Genomic DNA, 9,961 nt, shown 5'->3' with positions numbered 1-9,961 from the left:
GGCCACATGTCACTGTCCCCCGGCCAGACTTGGCGGCAAGTCCCGGGGAGGAACAAGCCCATGGAAGTAGGAGCTCCGACTTCCAAAGTGATGACGTCAGCGGGAGCAGCCGCTCGGCCGTATCCGGCGGCATGTCACTGTTCCCCGGCCAGACTTGGCGGCAAGTCCCGGGGACGAACAAGCCCATGGAAGTAGGGGCTCAGCGGGAGCAGCCAGTTGGCCTATCCGGCCACATGTCACTGTCCCCCGGCCAGACTTGGCGGCAAGTCCCGGGGAGGAACAAGCCCATGGAAGTAGGAGCTCCGACTTCCAAAGTGATGACGTCAGCGGGAGCAGCCGCTCGGCCGTATCCGGCGGCATGTCACTGTTCCCCGGCCAGACTTGGCGGCAAGTCCCGGGGACGAACAAGCCCATGGAAGTAGGGGCTCAGCGGGAGCAGCCAGTTGGCCTATCCGGCCACATGTCACTGTCCCCCGGCCAGACTTGGCGGCAAGTCCCGGGGAGGAACAAGCCCATGGAAGTAGGAGCTCCGACTTCCAAAGTGATGACGTCAGCGGGAGCAGCCGCTCGGCCGTATCCGGCGGCATGTCACTGTTCCCCGGCCAGACTTGGCGGCAAGTCCCGGGGACGAACAAGCCCATGGAAGTAGGGGCTCAGCGGGAGCAGCCAGTTGGCCTATCCGGCCACATGTCACTGTCCCCCGGCCAGACTTGGCGGCAAGTCCCGGGGAGGAACAAGCCCATGGAAGTAGGAGCTCCGACTTCCAAAGTGATGACGTCAGCGGGAGCAGCCGCTCGGCCGTATCCGGCGGCATGTCACTGTTCCCCGGCCAGACTTGGCGGCAAGTCCCGGGGACGAACAAGCCCATGGAAGTAGGGGCTCAGCGGGAGCAGCCAGTTGGCCTATCCGGCCACATGTCACTGTCCCCCGGCCAGACTTGGCGGCAAGTCCCGGGGAGGAACAAGCCCATGGAAGTAGGAGCTCCGACTTCCAAAGTGATGACGTCAGCGGGAGCAGCCGCTCGGCCGTATCCGGCGGCATGTCACTGTTCCCCGGCCAGACTTGGCGGCAAGTCCCGGGGACGAACAAGCCCATGGAAGTAGGGGCTCAGCGGGAGCAGCCAGTTGGCCTATCCGGCCACATGTCACTGTCCCCCGGCCAGACTTGGCGGCAAGTCCCGGGGAGGAACAAGCCCATGGAAGTAGGAGCTCCGACTTCCAAAGTGATGACGTCAGCGGGAGCAGCCGCTCGGCCGTATCCGGCGGCATGTCACTGTTCCCCGGCCAGACTTGGCGGCAAGTCCCGGGGACGAACAAGCCCATGGAAGTAGGGGCTCAGCGGGAGCAGCCAGTTGGCCTATCCGGCCACATGTCACTGTCCCCCGGCCAGACTTGGCGGCAAGTCCCGGGGAGGAACAAGCCCATGGAAGTAGGAGCTCCTACTTCCAAAGCGATGACGTCAGCGGGAGCAGCCGCTCGGCCGTATCCGGCGGCATGTCACTGTTCCCCGGCCAGACTTGGCGGCAAGTCCCGGGGGACGAACAAGCCCATGGAAGTAGGGGCTCAGCGGGAGCAGCCAGTTGGCCTATCCGGCCACATGTCACTGTCCCCCGGCCAGACTTGGCGGCAAGTCCCGGGGAGGAACAAGCCCATGGAAGTAGGAGCTCCTACTTCCAAAGCGATGACGTCAGCGGGAGAAGCCGCTCGGCCTATCCGGCCACATGTCACCGTCCCCCGGCCACACTTGGCTATAGGTCCCGGGGAGGAATAATGCCCATGGAAGTAGGAGCTCCTACTTCCAAAGGGGCAAGTCAGCGGGAGCAGCCACTTGGCCTATTCGGCCAAGTTTCACTGTTCCCCGGCCACACTTGGCTGTAGGTCCCGGAGAGGAATAATGCCCATGGAAGTAAGAGCTCCTACCTCCAAAGGGGCAAGTCAGCGGGAGAAGCCACTTGGCCTATCCGGCCACATGTCACTGTCCCCCGGCCAAGCTTGGCTGTAGGTCCCGGGGAGGAATAATGCCCATGGAAGTAGGAGCTCCTACTTCCAAAGGGGCAAGTCAGCGGAAGAAGCCACTAGTTCTATCCGGCCAAGAGTCACTGTTCCCCGGCCTTACTTGGCAGTAGGTCCCGGGGAGGAATAATGCCCATGGAAGTAGGAGCTCCTACTTCCAAAGGGGCAAGTCAGCGGGAGAAGCCACTTGGCCTATCCGGCCAAGAGTCACTGTTCCCCGGCCACTCTTGGCAGTAGGTCCCGGGGAGGAATAATGCCCATGGAAGTAGGAGCTCCTACTTCCAAAGGGGCAAGTCAGCGGGAGAAGCCACTAGTTCTATCCGGCCAAGAGTCACTGTTCCCCGGCTACACTTGGCAGTAGGTCCCGGGGAGGAATAATGCCCATGGAAGTAGGAGCTACTACCTCCAAAGGGTGAAGACACTTGGCTCTAAGTCCCCGAGAGGTATACTGCCCATGGGAGTAAGAGCTCCTACTTCCAAAGGGGCAAGTCAGCGGGAGAAGCCACTTGGCCTACCCGGCCAAGAGTCACTGTTCCCCGGCCACACTTGGCAGTAGGTCCCGGGGAGGAATAATGCCCATGGAAGTAGGAGCTCCTACTTCCAAAGGGGCAAGTCAGCGGGAGAAGCCACTTGGCCTACCCGGCCAAGAGTCACTGTTCCCCGGCCACACTTGGCAGTAGGTCCCGGGGAGGAATAATGCCCATGGAAGTAGGAGCTCCTACTTCCAAAGGGGCAAGTCAGCGGGAGAAGCCACTTGGCCTATCCGGCCACATGTCACTGTCCCCCGGCCACACTTGGCTGTAGGTCCCGGGGTGGAATAATGCCCATGGAAGTAGGAGCTCCTACTTCCAAAGGGGCAAGTCAGCGGGAGCAGCCACTTGGCCTATCCGGCCAAGTGTCACTGTTCCCGGCCACACTTGGCTGTAGGTCCCGGAGAGGAATAATGCCCATGGAAGTAAGAGCTCCTACCTCCAAAGGGTGAAGACACTTGGCTCTAAGTCCCCGAGAGGTATACTGCCCATGGAAGTGAGAGCTCCTACTTCCAAAGGGCAAGTCAGCGGGAGAAGCCACTTGGCCTATCCGCCAAGAGTCACTGTTCCCCGGCCACACTTGGCAGTAGGTCCCGGGGAGGAATAATGCCCATGGAAGTAAGAGCTCCTACTTCCATAGGGGCAAGTCAGCGGGAGAAGCCACTTGGCCTATCCGGCCAAGAGTCACTGTTCCCCGGCCACACTTGGCAGTAGGTCCCGGGGAGGAATAATGCCCATGGAAGTAGGAGCTCCTACTTCCAAAGGGGCAAGTCAGCGGGAGAAGCCACTTGGCCTATCCGGCCACATGTCACTGTCCCCCGGCCACTCTTGGCTGTAGGTCCCGGGGAGGAATAATGCCCATGGAAGTAGGAGCTCCTACTTCCAAAGGGGCAAGTCAGCGGGAGAAGCCACTTGGACTATCCGGCCAAGAGTCACTGTTCCCCGGCCACACTTGGCAGTATGTCCCGGGGAGGAATAATGCCCATGGAAGTGGGAGCTCCTACTTCCAAAGGGGCAAGTCGGCGGGAGAAGCCACTTGGCCTATCCGGCCAAGAGTCACTGTTCCCCGGCCACACTTGGCAGTAGGTCCCGGGGAGGAATAATGCCCATGGAAGTAAGAGCTCCTACTTCCAAAGGGGCAAGTCAGCGGGAGAAGCCACTTGGCCTATCCGGCCAAGAGTCACTGTTCCCCGGCCACACTTGGCAGTAGGTCCCGGGGAGGAATAATGCCCATGGAAGTAAGAGCTCCTACTTCAATAGGGGCAAGTCAGCGGGAGAAGCCACTTGGCCTATCCGGCCAAGAGTCACTGTTCCCCGGCCACACTTGGCAGTAGGTCCCGGGGAGGAATAATGCCCATGGAAGTAGGAGCTCCTACCTCCAAAGGGTGAAGACACTTGGCTCTAAGTCCCCGAGAGGTATAATGCCCATGGAAGTAAGAGCTCCTACTTCCAAAGGGGCAAGTCAGCGGGAGAAGCCACTTGGCCTATCCGGCCAAGAGTCACTGTTCCCCGGCCACACTTGGCTGTAGGTCCCGGGGAGGAATAATGCCCATGGAAGTAGGAGCTCCTACTTCCAAAGGGCAAGTCAGCGGGAGAAGAGCCACTTGGCCTATCCGGCCAAGAGTCACTGTTCCCCGGCCACACTTGGCAGTAGGTCCCGGGGAGGAATAATGCCCATGGAAGTAGGAGCTACTACCTCCAAAGGGTGAAGACACTTGGCTCTAAGTCCCCGAGAGGTATACTGCCCATGGGAGTAAGAGCTCCTACTTCCAAAGGGGCAAGTCAGCGGGAGAAGCCACTTGGCCTATCCGGCCAAGAGTCACTGTTCCCCGGCCACACTTGGCAGTAGGTCCCGGAGAGGAATAATGCCCATGGAAGTAGGAGCTCCTACTTCCAAAGGGGCAAGTCAGCGGGAGAAGCCACTTGGCCTACCCGGCCAAGAGTCACTGTTCCCCGGCCACACTTGGCAGTAGGTCCCGGGGAGGAATAATGCCCATGGAAGTAGGAGCTCCTACTTCCAAAGGGGCAAGTCAGCGGGAGAAGCCACTTGGCCTATCCGGCCACATGTCACTGTCCCCCGTCCACACTTGGCTGTAGGTCCCGGGGTGGAATAATGCCCATGGAAGTAGGAGCTCCTACTTCAAAAGGGGCAAGTCAGCGGGAGCAGCCACTTGGCCTACCCGGCCAAGTGTCACTGTTCCCCGGCCACACTTGGCTGTAAGTCCCGGAGAGGAATAATGCCCATGGAAGTAAGAGCTCCTACCTCCAAAGGGCGAAGACACTTGGCTCTAAGTCCCCGAGAGGTATACTGCCCATGGAAGTGAGAGCTCCTACTTCCAAAGGGGCAAGTCAGCGGGAGAAGCCACTTGGCCTATCCGGCCAAGAGTCACTGTTCCCCGGCCACTCTTGGCTGTAGGTCCCGGGGAGGAATAATGCCCATGGAAGGAGCTACTACCTTCAAAGGGGCAAGTCAGCGGGAGAAGCCACTTGGCTTATCCGGCCAAGAGTCACTGTTCCCCGGCCACAATTTGCAGTATGTCCCGGGGAGGAATAATGCCCATGGAAGTAGGAGCTACTACCTCCAAAGGGTGAAGACACTTGGCTCTAAGTCCCCGAGTGGTATACTGCCCATGGAAGTAAGAGCTCCTACTTCCATAGGGGCAAGTCAGCGGGAGAAGCCACTTGGCCTATCCGGCCAAGAGTCACTGTTCCCCGGCCACACTTGGCAGTAGGTCCCGGGGAGGAATAATGCCCATGGAAGTAGGAGCTCCTACTTCCAAAGGGGCAAGTCAGCGGGAGAAGCCACTTGGCCTATCCGGCCAAGAGTCACTGTTCCCCGGCCACTCTTGGCTGTAGGTCCCGGGGAGGAATAATGCCCATGGAAGTAGGAGCTACTACCTCCAAAGGGGCAAGTCAGCGGGAGAAGCCACTTGGCCTATCCGGCAAAGAGTCACTGTTCCCCGGCACACTTGGCAGTATGTCCCGGGGAGGAATAATGCCCATGGAAGTAGGAGCTACTACCTCCAAAGGGGCAAGTCAGCGGGAGAAGCCACTTGGCCTATCCGGCAAAGAGTCACTGTTCCCCGGCCACACTTGGCTGTAGGTCGAGGGGAGGAATAATGCCCATGGAAGTAGGAGCTCCTACTTCCAAAGGGGCAAGTCAGCGGGAGAAGCCACTTGGCCTATCCGGCAAAGAGTCACTGTTCCCCGGCCACACTTGGCTGTAGGTCCCGGGGAGGAATAATGCCCATGGAAGTAGGAGCTCCTACTTCCAAAGGGGCAAGTCAGCGGGAGAAGCCACTTGGCCTATCCGGCCAAGAGTCACTGTTCCCCGGCCACACTTGGCAGGAGGTCCCGGGGAGGAATAATGCCCATGGAAGTAGGAGCTCCTACTTCCAAAGGGTCAAGTCAGCGGGAGAAGCCACTTCGCCTACCCGGCCAAGTGTCACTGTCCCCCGGCCACACTTGGCAGTAGGTCCCGGGGAGGAATAATGCCCATGGAAGTAGGAGCTCCTACTTCCAAAGGGGCAAGTCAGCGGGAGAAGCCACTTCGCCTACCCGGCCGAGTGTCACTGTCCCCGGCCAGACTTGGCGGCAAGTCCCCGGAGGAATAATGCCCATGGAAGTAGGAGCTCCTACTTCCAAAGGGGCAAGTCAGCGGGAGAAGCCACTTGGCCTATCCGGCCACATGTCACTGTCCCCGGCCAGACTTGCGGCAAGTCCCGGGGAGGAATAATGCCCATGGAAGTAGGAGCTCCTACTTCCAAAGGGTCAAGTCAGCGGGAGAAGCCACCTCGCCTACCCGGCCAAGTGTCACTGTCCCCCGGCCACTCTTGGCTGTAGGTCCCGGGGAGGAATAATGCCCATGGAAGTAGGAGCTCCTACTTCCAAAGGGGCAAGTCAGCGGGAGAAGCCACTTGGCCTATCCGGCCACATGTCACTGTCCCCCGGCCACACTTGGCAGTAGGTCCCGGGGAGGAATAATGCCCATGGAAGTAGGAGCTCCTACTTCCAAAGGGGCAAGTCAGCGGGAGAAGCCACTTGGCCTATCCGGCCAAGAGTCACTGTTCCCCGGCCACACTTGGCAGTAGGTCCCGGGGAGGAATAATGCCCATGGAAGTAGGAGCTACTACCTCCAAAGGGGCAAGTCAGCGGGAGAAGCCACTTGGCCTATCCGGCCAAGAGTCACTGTTCCCGGCCACACTTGGCAGTAGGTCCCGGGGAGGAATAATGCCCATGGAAGTGGAGCTCCTACTCCAAAGGGGCATCCAAAGGGGCAAGTCAGCGGGAGAAGCCACTTGGCCTATCCGGCCAAGAGTCACTGTTCCCCGGCCACACTTGGCAGTAGGTCCCGGGGAGGAATAATGCCCATGGAAGTAAGAGCTCCTACTTCCATAGGGGCAAGTCAGCGGGAGAAGCCACTTGGCCTATCCGGCCAAGAGTCACTGTTCCCCGGCCACACTTGGCAGTATGTCCCGGGGAGGAATAATGCACATGGAAGTAGGAGCTACTACCTCCAAAGGGTGAAGACACTTGGCTCTAAGTCCCCGAGAGGTATACTGCCCATGGAAGTAAGAGCTCCTACTTCCAAAGGGGCAAGTCAGCGGGAGAAGCCACTTGGCCTATCCGGCCAAGAGTCACTGTTCCCGGCCACACTTGGCTGTAGGTCCCGGGGAGGAATAATGCCCATGGAAGTAGGAGCTCCTACTTCCAAAGGGGCAAGTCAGCGGGAGAAGCCACTTGGCCTATCCGGCAAAGAGTCACTGTTCCCCGGCCACACTTGGCTGTAGGTCCCGGGGAGGAATAATGCCCATGGAAGTAGGAGCTCCTACTTCCAAAAGGGCCAGTCAGCGGGAGAAGCCACTTGGCCTATCCGGCCAAGAGTCACTGTTCCCCGGCCACACTTGGCAGTAGGTCCCGGGAGGAATAATGCCCATGGAAGTAGGAGCTCCTACTTCCAAAGGGGCAAGTCAGCGGGAGAAGCCACTTCGCCTACCCGGCCGAGTGTCACTGTCCCCCGGCCAGACTTGGCGGCAAGTCCCGGGGAGGAATAATGCCCATGGAAGTAGGAGCTCCTACTTCCAAAGGGGCAAGTCAGCGGGAGAAGCCACTTGGCCTATACGGCCACATGTCACTGTCCCCGGCCACACTTGGCAGTAGGTCCCGGGGAGGAATAATGCCCATGGAAGTAGGAGCTCCTACTTCCAAAGGGGCAAGTCAGCGGGAGAAGCCACTTCGCCTACCCGGCCAAGTGTCACTGTCCCCCGGCCAGACTTGGCGGCAAGTCCCGGGGAGGAATAATGCCCATGGAAGTAGGAGCTCACTTGGCTCTAAGTCTTCGAGAGGTATAATGCCCATGGAAGTAAGAGCTCCAACTTCCAAAGGGGCAAGTCAGCGGGAGAAGCCACTTCGCCTACCCGGCCAAGTGTCACTGTCCCCCGGCCAGACTTGGCGGCAAGTCCCGGGGAGGAATAATGCCCATGGAAGTAGGAGCTCCTACTTCCAAAGGGGCAAGTCAGCGGGAGAAGCCACTTGGCCTATCCGGCCACATGTCACTGTCCCCCGGCCACACTTGGCAGTAGGTCCCGGGGAGGAATAATGCCCATGGAAGTAGGAGCTCCTACTTCCAAAGGGGCAAGTCAGCGGGAGAAGCCACTTCGCCTACCCGGCCAAGTGTCACTGTCCCCCGGCCAGACTTGGCGGCAAGTCCCGGGGAGGAATAATGCCCATGGAAGTAGGAGCTCCTACTTCCAAAGGGGCAAGTCAGCGGGAGAAGCCACTTGGCCTACCCGGCCAAGTGTCACTGTCCCCCGGCCACTCTTGGCTGTAGGTCCCGGGGAGGAATAATGCCCATGGAAGTAGGAGCTCCTACTTCCAAAGGGCAAGTCAGCGGGAGAAGCCACTTGGCCTATCCGGCCACATGTCGCTGTCCCCCGGCCAGACTTGGCGGCAAGTCCCGGGGAGGAATAATGCCCATGGAAGTAGGAGCTCCTACTTCCAAAGGGGCAAGTCAGCGGGAGAAGCCACTTCGCCTACCCGGCCAAGTGTCACTGTCCCCCGGCCACTCTTGGCTGTAGGTCCCGGGGAGGAATAATGCCCATGGAAGTAGGAGCTCCTACTTCCAAAGGGGCAAGTCAGCGGGAGAAGCCACTTGGCCTATCCGGCCACATGTCACTGTCCCCGGCCAGACTTGGCGGCAAGTCCCGGGGAGGAATAATGCCCATGGAAGTAGGAGCTCCTACTTCCAAAGGGGCAAGTCAGCGGGAGAAGCCACTTCGCCTACCCGGCCAATTGTCACTGTCCCCCGGCCAGACTTGGCGGCAAGTCCCGGGGAGGAATAATGCCCATGGAAGTAGGAGCTCACTTGGCTCTAAGTCTTCGAGAGGTATAATGCCCATGGAAGTAAGAGCTCCTACTTCCAAAGGGGCAAGTCAGCGGGAGAAGCCACTTCGCCTACCCGGCCAAGTGTCACTGTCCCCCGGCCAGACTTGGCGGCAAGTCCCGGGGAGGAATAATGCCCATGGAAGTAGGAGCTCCTACTTCCAAAGGGGCAAGTAAGCGGGAGAAGCCACTTTCGCCTACCCGGCCAAGTGTCACTGTCCCCCGGCCAGACTTGGCGGCAAGTCCCGGGGAGGAATAATGCCCATGGAAGTAGGAGCTCCTACTTCCAAAGGGGCAAGTCAGCGGGAGAAGCCACTTCGCCTACCCGGCCAAGTGTCACTGTCCCCCGGCCAGACTTGGCGGCAAGTCCCGGGGAGGAATAATGCCCATGGAAGTAGGAGCTCCTACTTCCAAAGGGGCAAGTCAGCGGGAGAAGCCACTTCGCCTACCCGGCCAAGTGTCACTGTCCCCCGGCCAGACTTGGCGGCAAGTCCCGGGGAGGAATAATGCCCATGGAAGTAGGAGCTCCTACTTCCAAAGGGGCAAGTCAGCGGGAGAAGCCACTTCGCCTACCCGGCCAAGTGTCACTGTCCCCCGGCCAGACTTGGCGGCAAGTCCCGGGGAGGAATAATGCCCATGGAAGTAGGAGCTCACTTGGCTCTAAGTCTTCGAGAGGTATAATGCCCATGGAAGTAAGAGCTCCTACTTCCAAAGGGGCAAGTCAGCGGGAGAAGCCACTTCGCCTACCCGGCCAAGTGTCACTGTCCCCCGGCCAGACTTGGCGGCAAGTCCCGGGGAGGAATAATGCCCATGGAAGTAGGAGCTCCTACTTCCAAAGGGGCAAGTCAGCGGGAGAAGCCACTTCGCCTACCCGGCCAAGTGTCACTGTCCCCCGGCCAGACTTGGCGGCAAGTCCCGGGGAGGAATAATGCCCATGGAAGTAGGAGCTCCTACTTCCAAAGGGGCAAGTCAGCGGGAGAAGCCACTTGGCCTACCCGGCCAAGTGTCACTGTCCCCCGGCCAGACTTGGCGGCAAGT

Source organism: Engystomops pustulosus, unplaced genomic scaffold (assembly GCF_040894005.1).
Source record: "Engystomops pustulosus unplaced genomic scaffold, aEngPut4.maternal MAT_SCAFFOLD_454, whole genome shotgun sequence".
NCBI lineage: Eukaryota > Metazoa > Chordata > Amphibia > Anura > Leptodactylidae > Engystomops > Engystomops pustulosus.
The sequence above is the reverse complement of the archived record's forward strand: the minus strand, read 5'-3'. Positions refer to the sequence as shown.